This window comes from Nomascus leucogenys, chromosome 14 (genome assembly GCF_006542625.1).
Source record: "Nomascus leucogenys isolate Asia chromosome 14, Asia_NLE_v1, whole genome shotgun sequence".
Classification (NCBI taxonomy): Eukaryota; Metazoa; Chordata; class Mammalia; order Primates; family Hylobatidae; genus Nomascus; species Nomascus leucogenys.
The window spans coordinates 48,428,717-48,439,452 of NC_044394.1; positions in this window are offsets into that span (position 1 = coordinate 48,428,717).

Consider the following 10,736-nt stretch of genomic DNA (forward strand, 5'->3'; position numbering starts at 1 on the left):
CTGTCTCAAAAAAAAAAAAAAAAAAAAAAAAAAAAGTGACATGAATACTGTACTCTAGTTGTAAATTTGTTTCACATGGGGATATGTGTTACTAATTCAGAATTACATTATACTATGGATGAATGCATGAATGAGTGAATAAGTAAATAAATAAATGCTTTAAAAAATGGAAGCCAGATTTATCGTAGTCAGAAAAAGAAGTTACAAATAAGACCACACAAGATCAGAATGAACCCTGTGGTACTGGATTGAAATCAGATATTAGAATGAACTCATGTTTATTTATATATCCAGGTAGACAGATGCAGAAATGATTGTAGGTATGTATGTGTGTGTGTATATATATATGTTTGTGTATATATATGTTGGTATACATAGATATATTTCTAACTCTGTGTACCAAGAAGGCTTGGCAGTGATACCTATTACAAAGAGCACACCAAGCACCCAGATCTTGGTTTCCAGATATCTTTCTCCAATGAAAGGAACCAGGGCTGATTCTAGGGCTGAGACAGGGAAAATATACCATAAGCATGGAGTGTCTTGTAGTGCCAGAAAGTACTCAAAAAACACAATGTTGGGGGGCAAATGGCAATAGGGCTTTCTACATACACACACACACACACACACACACACACACACACACACACACACACACAATGATGGAGGTAAATCAAAGGGACACAGCAACCAACCTGAAAGAGCTCCCAATGGCCAAAACTGAAGCCATTTGAAAAACAAAATTTAAAAATTTAGTATTAGACTATATCCCAAAGTATAAAAGTCCATGAGTCGGCCGGACGCAGTGGCTCACGCTTGTAATCGCAGCACTTTGGGAGGCCGAGGCGGGCGGATCACGAGGTCAGGAGATCGAGACCACGGTGAAACCCCGTCTCTACTAAAAATACAAAACAATTAGCCGGGCGTGGTGGCAGGCGCCTGTAGTCCCAGCTAATCGGAGAGGCTGAGGCAGGAGAATGGCGTGAACCGCAGAGGCGGAGTTTGCAGTGAGCCGAGATCGCGCCACTGGACTCCAGCCTGGGCGACAGAGCGAGACTCTGTCTCAAAAAAAAAAAAAAAAAAAGTCCATGAGTCTATGCCATAAATGAATGATTGAATAAATAAATTAATGAGGGAGAAAGGACACATATTTTTTACAGAAGGATTCCAGATCATATATGTAGATTATTCGATACTTTCCACCCCAGGATGTAAAGCCTTATTGATGGATCTTGCACTCAGAACTGGAGCCAAGGATCCAGCAGCCTCTACACGCCATGGGGGAACATAATAACGTCAATATCAACTGATCATGTGAATGGGATTACAGTAAGGAGGTTGAGGTGGGAAAGTTATCCCGGATTTTCCAAGGGGGCCTGATATAATCACAAGGATTCTGATAAGTGGGAGGCAGGAAGATCAGAGAGAGGAAGGCAATGTAACTATGAAAGAATATGTATTATTATTATGGTAGAAACTTCATTAAGATTTTTGAGATTCTGGAAAAATGGTGGTGGTGGCAGTGTAGTTTGTTGGGCTCTCTAAGTCCTCATATAAAACACAGCAAATAAGATGGCAAATCTAAAGATCCACAGACAACATCTGACATCCCTGAGGATATGAAAACACCCAAATCACCAACAGGTGCTCACTAAAAAGCATGGAGAGCCTGTCTGAGAACAGCTGGAATTAAGGGAGATTCTGCAGGGATCAATTTGTGGGTGACAGCAAATTGACAATGATGCTGCAAGATTGATGTGCAGGGACACTCTGGGTGCTGCACACTCTGGATGTTCACAGAATAAAGCTTCCTCCTTTATTTGAGAAACATCTATTCAGACCCTCTGCCCATTTTTACATTGGGTTATTTGTTTGCTTGCTATTGAGTTGTTTGAGTTCCTTATGTATTTTAGATATTAACCCTTATCAATGTATGGCTTGCAAATATTTTCTCTCATTCTGTAGGTTGTCTCTTCACTCTTGATTGTTTCCTTGGCTGTGCAGAAGCTTTTTAGTTTAATGTAATCCTATTTGTCTATTTTTGATTTTGTGGTCTGTGTTTTTGGGTTCACATCTTTAAAAATAATTTCCCAGATCAATGTCATGGAGGATTTACCCTATGTTTTCTTCTAGTATGAAAGAAGCTTCCTTCTAAGACAAAACCCCTCACTGAGAGACATTTTGGAGTAAAATCCAAATTGATCACAGGACAGAAACGGTACTGACAAAGGAAAGAAAAAGTTTAGACAAAAGAGGGTAGAGAAGCAGAGGAGGTAGCACTACTTCATATATATTTTTATCACTTTGAGAAAACAGCTGAAGAGAGAATTAGAGAACTATGAAGTTAGAAAAAAATAAATCATGTTCCATCTCTTCTCTCTAAAGTATAAGCACATTCAACTCACTTAGAAGGTGAACAACAGAAAAGATGCACCCTCAAATTTCATGCAAAGTCTTTATTAAGAAGACAGCGAGGAAGAATCAGATGGAGTATAACATCTCTGCAGATAATGAAACCCACCAGAAAGACATGCCCACAGAACGGATGTAAACTGACTCATCATTTCAAAACCAGCCAAAAGAAATTAAGAGAATGATAGATGCTATTAAAAAAAAAACCAGCATAAACCAGAATCAAGGATGAGGTGATTGAGGAAAAGGAAGATTTGACAAGAGCTGTAACAGAACTCAGAAAAGTACTAGAAATAAAAGAATAAAAAATGATTTCAAAATAAAGACTGAATTAAAAGGAACACAAGAGCAAATAAACATACTAAGCAGTGTTTTAAGAGAAATCAAAGATGGAAAGGAAAAATGTCTTAAAAATCAAAGAAGATATTCCAAATATGACATTTGGGAAAGGACAAAATTATGGCGAAAGTAAAAAAAAAAAAAATTAGGGTTGCCAGAGGTTTGGGGGGTAGAAGGATAAACAGGTGGAGCGCAGAGAGTTTCAGGGCACTGAAAATACTCTGTATGATACTGTAATGGTAAATACATGTTGTTATACCCTTGTCAAAACCCACAGAATGTTCAACACCAAGAGTGAACACCAGTGTAAACTATGGACTTTAAGAAAAAAATGTGTCAGTGTAGGTTCATCTGTCACAGCAAATGCAAGTTTGATACCACTTTCAAAAATATGAAGTATGTTGCAGGTGTAGGGGAATTTTGCTGTGAACCTAAAACTGCTCTTAAAATGCTTTTTTTAATCAAAAACAAATGAAAAAGATAAAAAGAATTTGTGAGAAAAGTGATGGAGAATAAACAACAAAGATCTAACATGTTAATAAGAATCCCAAACAAGTACCAAAGCACAGGAATAGAGCAAAACACTAAAACTTATCATTTAAGAAAAGCTCCTGAAATAAAAATTAGCTCGAACTAGATATTGAAGAAACATTCTGCATTCTGGGAAACTTGAGGCAGAAAACTGGCACTGAGACATATAACAGTAAAACTTACAGACTCCAAAAGAAAAGAAAAAATGTTTTTGACATTCAAGCAAAAAGACAAAGTCACTTACAAGGGGGTAATATCAGATTGCCTTCAGACTTTTATAAAATAGCCCTTCATGCTAGAAGACAATGAAATAACACATGCACGATATTCAAAGACAAAAAATATGAGCCACAGATATTATGTCCAACCAAACTGGCCTTGAGGTAGAAAGGCTGCAGATAAACAGTTATAAACATGCAAAAACTCAGGAGTATTGTTTTCATGAGCCCTTCCTGAGCAATCTACAAGAGAAGAACCTCAGAAGACCAAAAAGACTGGGAAAATATTGACATGAGGCCAATTACTCTGCTCACTGAAAAGCTCAGAACAGTAACTCAGTAGCAATGAGTGCCCATAGCACCCATACTGTAGTCTCTCAATACAATTTCACATTTAAAGGCACCAAGATGAACCCAAAACATTTTGTTTTGCCAGAAAGCAAGGGAATTATCAAAGACACTGAGATTACGTCAGTAGAATATAGAATCCAATTTGAATGCTTCCACTGGCCAAAGGTGGAAGAATTTGAGCATCACAAAGAAAAGTAACTGCAATGTACTAAGTCAAATATATTTTTAATGGTCACCATTACAGCTTATTCCAAAAATTGTCAACGGGAAAGAATCAAGCAGTTATGCTGACTTTCATATACAAAAACTAGATTTCAGAGTAACCTAAACAATTGAGGAAGGAAAGTTATTTTTCTTTTCTTCTGTGGAGTCAGGATCTCACTATGTTGCCCAGGCTGGTCTTGAACTTCTGGGATCAAGCAATACTCCCACCTCTGCCTCCCAAAGTGCTGAGATTATAGGCATGAGACACTATGCCCAGCTGGAAACTTCTGTCTTTATAGAATAATTCCAACTAAAAAATATTATCTCATAGAATATTGGATCTAGGCAATCATATAAAATGGATGTCAAAACCACTAGTTGCAAAGTTGATGAGGAGGGGGGCAAAGCTAGATAGCCAAATAGAAGCCTCCAGTGATTGTTCCCCCACCACACACACACAAGAATGCAAAACTGAACAACTACCCACACACAAAAGCACCTTCATAAGAACCAAAAATCAAGTAAGCAATCACAGTACTGGTTTTAACATCATATTAAGGAAAGAGACACTGAAGAGGGTAGGAAAGACAGTCTTGAGTTGCCCACACCACTCCTCCCCTATCCCTCAGCAGCAGCTGCATGGCAAGAAGAGAGAATCTGTGTGCTTGTGGCAGGGAGAGTGCAGTGATTGTGGGACTTTGCACTGGAGCTCAGTGCTGCCCTGTCATAGCAGAAAGCAACTCAGGGCAGAACTCAGCTGACACCCATGAAGGGATTTAGACCAGCCCCAACCAGGCAAATTGTCAATCCCAGCAGTCAGAACTTGAGTTCCAGCAAGCCCTGCCGCTGTGGGCTAAAGTGCTCTGGGGTGCTAAGTAAACTTGGAAGGCAGTCTAGGCTGCATGAACTGCAATTCCTGGGCAAGTCCTGGTGCTGTGCTGGACTTGGAGCCAGTGGACTTGGAGTGCATGCAACCTAGTAAGATATCAGCGGGGGCAGCCAAAAGAGTGTTCACATCATTCCTCCTCTAACCCCATGCAGTGCAGCTTGCAGCTCCAGGAGAGACTCTTTCTCTCTTCTTGAGGAGAGGAGACAGGAGAGTAAAGAGGATTTTGTCTTGCAACGTGAATACCAGCTCAGCCATAGTAGAATAGGGCACTAGGCAGAGTCATGAGACCCCCATTCCAAGCCCTAGTTCCCAGATGACATTCTAAACACCCCCTGGGCCAAAAGGGAACCTGCTGCCTTGAAGAGAGAGATTATGTCCTGGCAGAATTAATCACCTGCTGACTAAAGAGGCCCTGGGCCCTGAATAATAAGTAGTGGTAGCCAGGCAGTGCTCACCAAGGGCCTTGGGCAAGACTCAGAGCTGTACTGGCTTCAAGTGTGACCCAGCACATTCCCAGCTGTGGTGGCTATGGGGAGAGACTCCTTCTGTTTGAGGAAAGGAAAAAGAAGAGTAAAGGGGACTTTGTCTTGCAGCTTGGGCACTAGCTTGGCCACAGGTGGGTGAGCACCAAGTGAGCTCCTGAGTCCCCAGTTGTAGGCCTTGGCTCCTGGACAGCATTTCTGGACCTGCCCTGGGCCAGAGGGAAGCCTACTGCCCTGAAGGGAGAGACTCAGGAGTGACAGCATTCCCCACCTGCTGACTGAAGAGCCCTTGGGCCTTGAGTGAACATCATAGGCAGTACCCAGGCAGTAACTGCCATGGGCCTAGGGCAGTGGTGGCCATGAGGACAGACTCTACTTGAGGAAATGGGAGGGAAGAGAGGGAGGGAAGAATGGGAAGGACTTTATCTTGTGGCTTGAGTGCCAGTTCAGCCACAGTAGAATAGAGCATCAGGTAGACTCCTAAGGTTTCTGACTCCAGGCCCTGGCTATCAGATGGCATCTCGGACCCACCTGGGGCTAGGAAGAACTCATAGTCCTGAAGGGAAAGACACAAACCTGCCTGTATTTGTCATTTGCTGATTGTATAGCCCTTGGGCCTTGTGTCAATATAGGTGGTAGCCGGGCAGTGGTCACTGGAGGCCTTGGGCATGACCAAGTACTGTGCTGGCTTCAGGTCTGACCCAGCACAGTCCTAGTGATGGTGGCCACAGGGGTGCTTGTGTTACCTTTTCCCCAGCCCCAGGCAGCTCAGCACAGAGACAAAAAGAGAAAGAGAGATACTCTGTTTGTATGAAGGAAAGTAAGCAAAGAGAACAAAAGTCTCTGCCTGGTAATCCAGGGAATTCTCCCAGATCTTACCTGAGACCACCAAGGTGATACATCTAAGAGTCTGCAAGAACTACAGCATTCCCGGGATTGGGGTGCCCCCTAAAGCAGATATGGCTGCAGTGACCAGAAAAAGACTTAGATCACAATACCCACGTCCCTTCAAATACCTGCAAAGCTTTCCCAAGAAGGACAGATACAAACAAGCCCAGACTATGAAGACTACAATAAATACCTGGCCGGGCGCGGTGGCTCACGCCTGTAATCCCAGCACTTTGGGAGGCCGAGGCAGGCGGATCACAAGGTCGGGAGATCGAGACCACAGTGAAACCCCGTCTCTACTAAAAATACAAAAAATTAGCCGGGCGTGTTGGCGGGCGCCTGTAGCCCCAGCTACTCGGGAGGCTGAGGCAGGAGAATCGCGTGAACCCGGGAGGCGGAGCTTGCAGTGAGCGGAGATGGCGCCACTGCACTCCAGCCTGGGAGACAGAGCGAGACTCCGTCTCAAAAAAAATAAATAAATAAATAAATAAATAAATAAATACCTAACTTTTCAATACCCAGACATCAGCGAACATCCACAAGCATCAAGCCCATCCAGGAAAACATGACCTCACCAGACAGACTACATAAGGCACGAGTGACCAACTCCAGAGACACAGAAATATGTGAACTTTCAGACAGAGGATTCAAAATGGCTGTTTTGAGGCAGCTCAACAAAATCAAAGGCAACACAGAGAAGGAATTCCAAATCCTATTAGATACATTTAACAGAGAATGAAATAATTTAAAAGAATCAAGCAGAAATACTGGAGCTGAAAAATGCAAATGGCATACTGAAGAATGCTTCAGAGTCTCTTAGCAGAAAAAGGAATTAGTGAGCTTGAAGATAGGCTACTTGAAAATACACGTAAGAGGCCGGGCGCGGTGGCTCACGCTTGTAATCCCAGCACTTTGGGAGGCCGAGGCGGGCGGATCACGAGGTCAGGAGATCGAGACCACGGTGAAACCCCGTCTCTACTAAAAATACAAAAAAATTAGCCGGGCGTGGTGGCGGGCGCCTGTAGTCCCAGCTACTCGGAGAGGCTGAGGCAGGAGAATGGCGTGAACCCGGGAGGCAGAGCTTGCAGTGAGCTGAGATCGCTTGCGCCACTGCACTCCAGCCTGGGCGACAGAGCGAGACTCCGTCTCAAAAAAAAAAAAAAAAAAAAAAAAAAGAAAATACACGTAAGAGACACAAAGAAAAAAGAATAAAAAACAATGGAGGATACCAACAAGATCTAGAAAGTAGCTTCAAAAGGGCAAATCTAAGAGTTGCTGGTTTTAAGGAAGAGGTAGAAAGAGAGATCAGGGTAGAAAGTTTATTCAAAGGGATAATAACAGAGAACTTCCAAAACTTAAAGAAAGAGACAATATTCGAGTACAAGAAGGTTATAGAACATGAAGCAGATTTAACCCAAATAACATTTCAAGACATTTAATATCAAACTCCCAAAGGTCAAGAATAAAGTAAGGATCCTAGAATCAGCAAGAGAAAAGAAACAAATAGCATACAATGGAGCTCTAATACATCTGGCAGCAGACTTCTCAGCAGAGACGTTATAGGCCAGGAGAAAATGGCCTGACATATTTGAAGTGCTAAAGGAAAAAAAAAAAAAAAAAAACTTTTATTCTAGGATAGTATATCCAGCAAAAATATCCTTCAAACATGAAGGAGAAATAAAGACTTTCCCAGACAAACAAAAGCGGAGGGATTTCATCAACCCCATACCTGTTCTACAAGAAATGCTAAAGGGAGTTCTTCAGCCAGCCACGGTGGCTCACACCTGTGATCGCAGCACTTTGGGAGGGCAAGGCGGATGGATCACCTAAGGTCAGGAGTTCAAGACCAGCCTAGCCAACATGGTGAAGCCCTAGCTCTACTAAAAATACAAAAAATTAGCCGGGCATGGTGACACATGCCTGTAATCCCTGCACTTTGCGAGGCCGAGGCAGGCAGATCACCTGAGGTCAGGAGTTCGAGACCAGCCTGGCCAACATAGTGAAACCCCCATCTCTACTAAAAATACAAAAAATTAGCTGGGTGTGGTGGTGCACACCTGTAATACCAGCTACTCGGGAGGCTGAGGCAGGAGAATACCTTGAACCCGGGAGGCAGAGTTTGCAGTGAGCCAAGATCGTGCCACTGCACTCCAGCCTGGGTGACAGAGTGAGACCCTGCCTTAAAAAAAAAAAAAAAGGGTTGATGGGGAGTTCTTCAATCTGAAAGAAAACGACATTAATGAGCAAGAAGAAGGACCCTGAAGGTCCAAAACTCACTGGTAACAGTAAGTACACAGAAAAACACAGAATATTGTAACACTGTAATTGTAATGTGTAAACTACCCATATCTTGAATAGAAAGATTAAAAGATGAACCTATCAAAAATAATAACTACAACAACTTTTCAAGACGTAGCATAAAAAGATATAAATAAAAACAACAAAGAATTTAAAAGCAAGAGGATGAAGTTAAAGTGCAGACTTTTCATTCGTTTTCCCTTTGCTCATTTGTTTGTTTATGCAATCAGTGTTAAGTTGTCACCAGTTTCAAATAATGGATTATATATATAATGCAAGCCTCATGGTAACCTCAAATCAAAAAACATACAACAAATGCACACAAAATTAAAGGCAAGAAATTAAAACATACCACCAGAGAAAATTACCGTCACTAAAAGGAAAACAGGAAGGGAGAAATGAAGAGAAGACCACAAAAACAACCAGTAAAACAAGTAACAAAATGGCAAGAGTAAGTCCTTACTTATCAATAATAACATTGAATGTGAATGAACTAAACTCTCCAATAAAAAGACATAGAGTCAGTCAGGTGCTGTGGCTCACGCCTGTAATCCCAGCACGTTGGGAGGCCGAGGTGGGGGGATCACCTGAGGTCAGAAGTTCGAGACCAGCCTGCCCAACATGGTGAAACCCTGTCTCTACTAAAAATACAAAAATTAGCCAGGTGTGGTGGTGGGTGCCTGTAGTCCGAGCTACTCAGGAGGTTGAGGCAGGAGAATCACTTGAACCTGGGAGGTGGAGGTTGCAGTGAGCCGAGATCGCACCACTGCACTCCAGCCTGGCTGACAGAGCAACACTCCCTCTCAAAAAAAAAAAAAAAAAGGAGAAATGGTTATAAATTAAGACTTGAGTGAAAACAAACAAACACACAAACACAACAGAAACCCACACTGTTTAATTCAAGTCACAGGATTGACTTGAATTGTTTTAAGGAGAAAAGCAGATCAAAGCTAAAGTTGGTTTGAATCTGGAACAAATGGATGACTCCAGAGAAGTAAGTTCCTCTTGTAGCTTATCCTGACAATGGCCACAGGGTGTCAACTGCAGAGTGAAGGTGGGAGGGGATCAGGGTGTTTTCAGATGCTGTTTTCTCTCCCACCTTGGCAGTCACGGCTGCTTATGTTGAGGGGCAGGAGGATGCCACTTGCTATTTACTCTTGTTCTTTATCTGAAAGCTGAACTTTTCTCTGCTATAGTGTGACCTTCACCTTAAATGACTAAAGCCAGTCTTGTGAAAAACAGACAGCATTACTCAGCTGGCTGAATTTTATAAAAAATAAACTTCAAGCTTATGTATTGTGAAGAAGCATTTTGATCCATAGAGTTTCTAAAGTAATTTTAAGAAAATCCCCAAAACCAACAAGGTCACTACTCAGAGTGAGGTCGCTTTACCAGCAGCATCAAGTTCACCCGGGATCATGTTAGAAAAACGCAGAATCTTGGGCCCACCCCAGACTTACTGAGTCAGAATGTGCATTTTGACAAGACCCCAGGGGATTCGTGTTGTCCATTAGCGTTTGAGAAGCACTGGTATGAAGTACTTGAAACTATCTGCAAGTATGTTATCTGAATCTTTCCAACTTGCACCTAACTCAATTGCTTGCTGAATTAAATATGTATATTTATATATATCAAATATATATATATATTTGAATAGTTAAAATGCAACAGGATAGCAATGTTATTGTGAGCCACCACAGTGTAGAAATGGCATCTGAGGATGTTCCTAGCAGTTATTGTGCTGGCTCACCCAACACTGTGGCTCAAAGGTGGAGGCTCAGTGCTTGTACCATGACATGAACTTGACCTAACATGCCTGTGTGTGGGTGGGTACGTGGAGGATGATTGCGCTAACATTACCTTACTCTGTAGCTTTAAGTATAACTTCTTTTTTTTTTTTTTTTAGACGGAGTTTCGCTCTTGTTGCCCAGGCTGGAGTGCAATGGCACGATCTCAGCTCACCACAACCTCCGTCTCCCAGGTTCAAGTGATTCTCCTGCCTCAGCCTCCTGAGTAGCTGGAATTACAGACATGCACCACCATGCCTGGCTAATTTTGTATTTAGTAGAGATGGGGTTTCTCCATGTTGGTCAGGCTGGTCTCAAACTCCCAACCTCAGGTGAT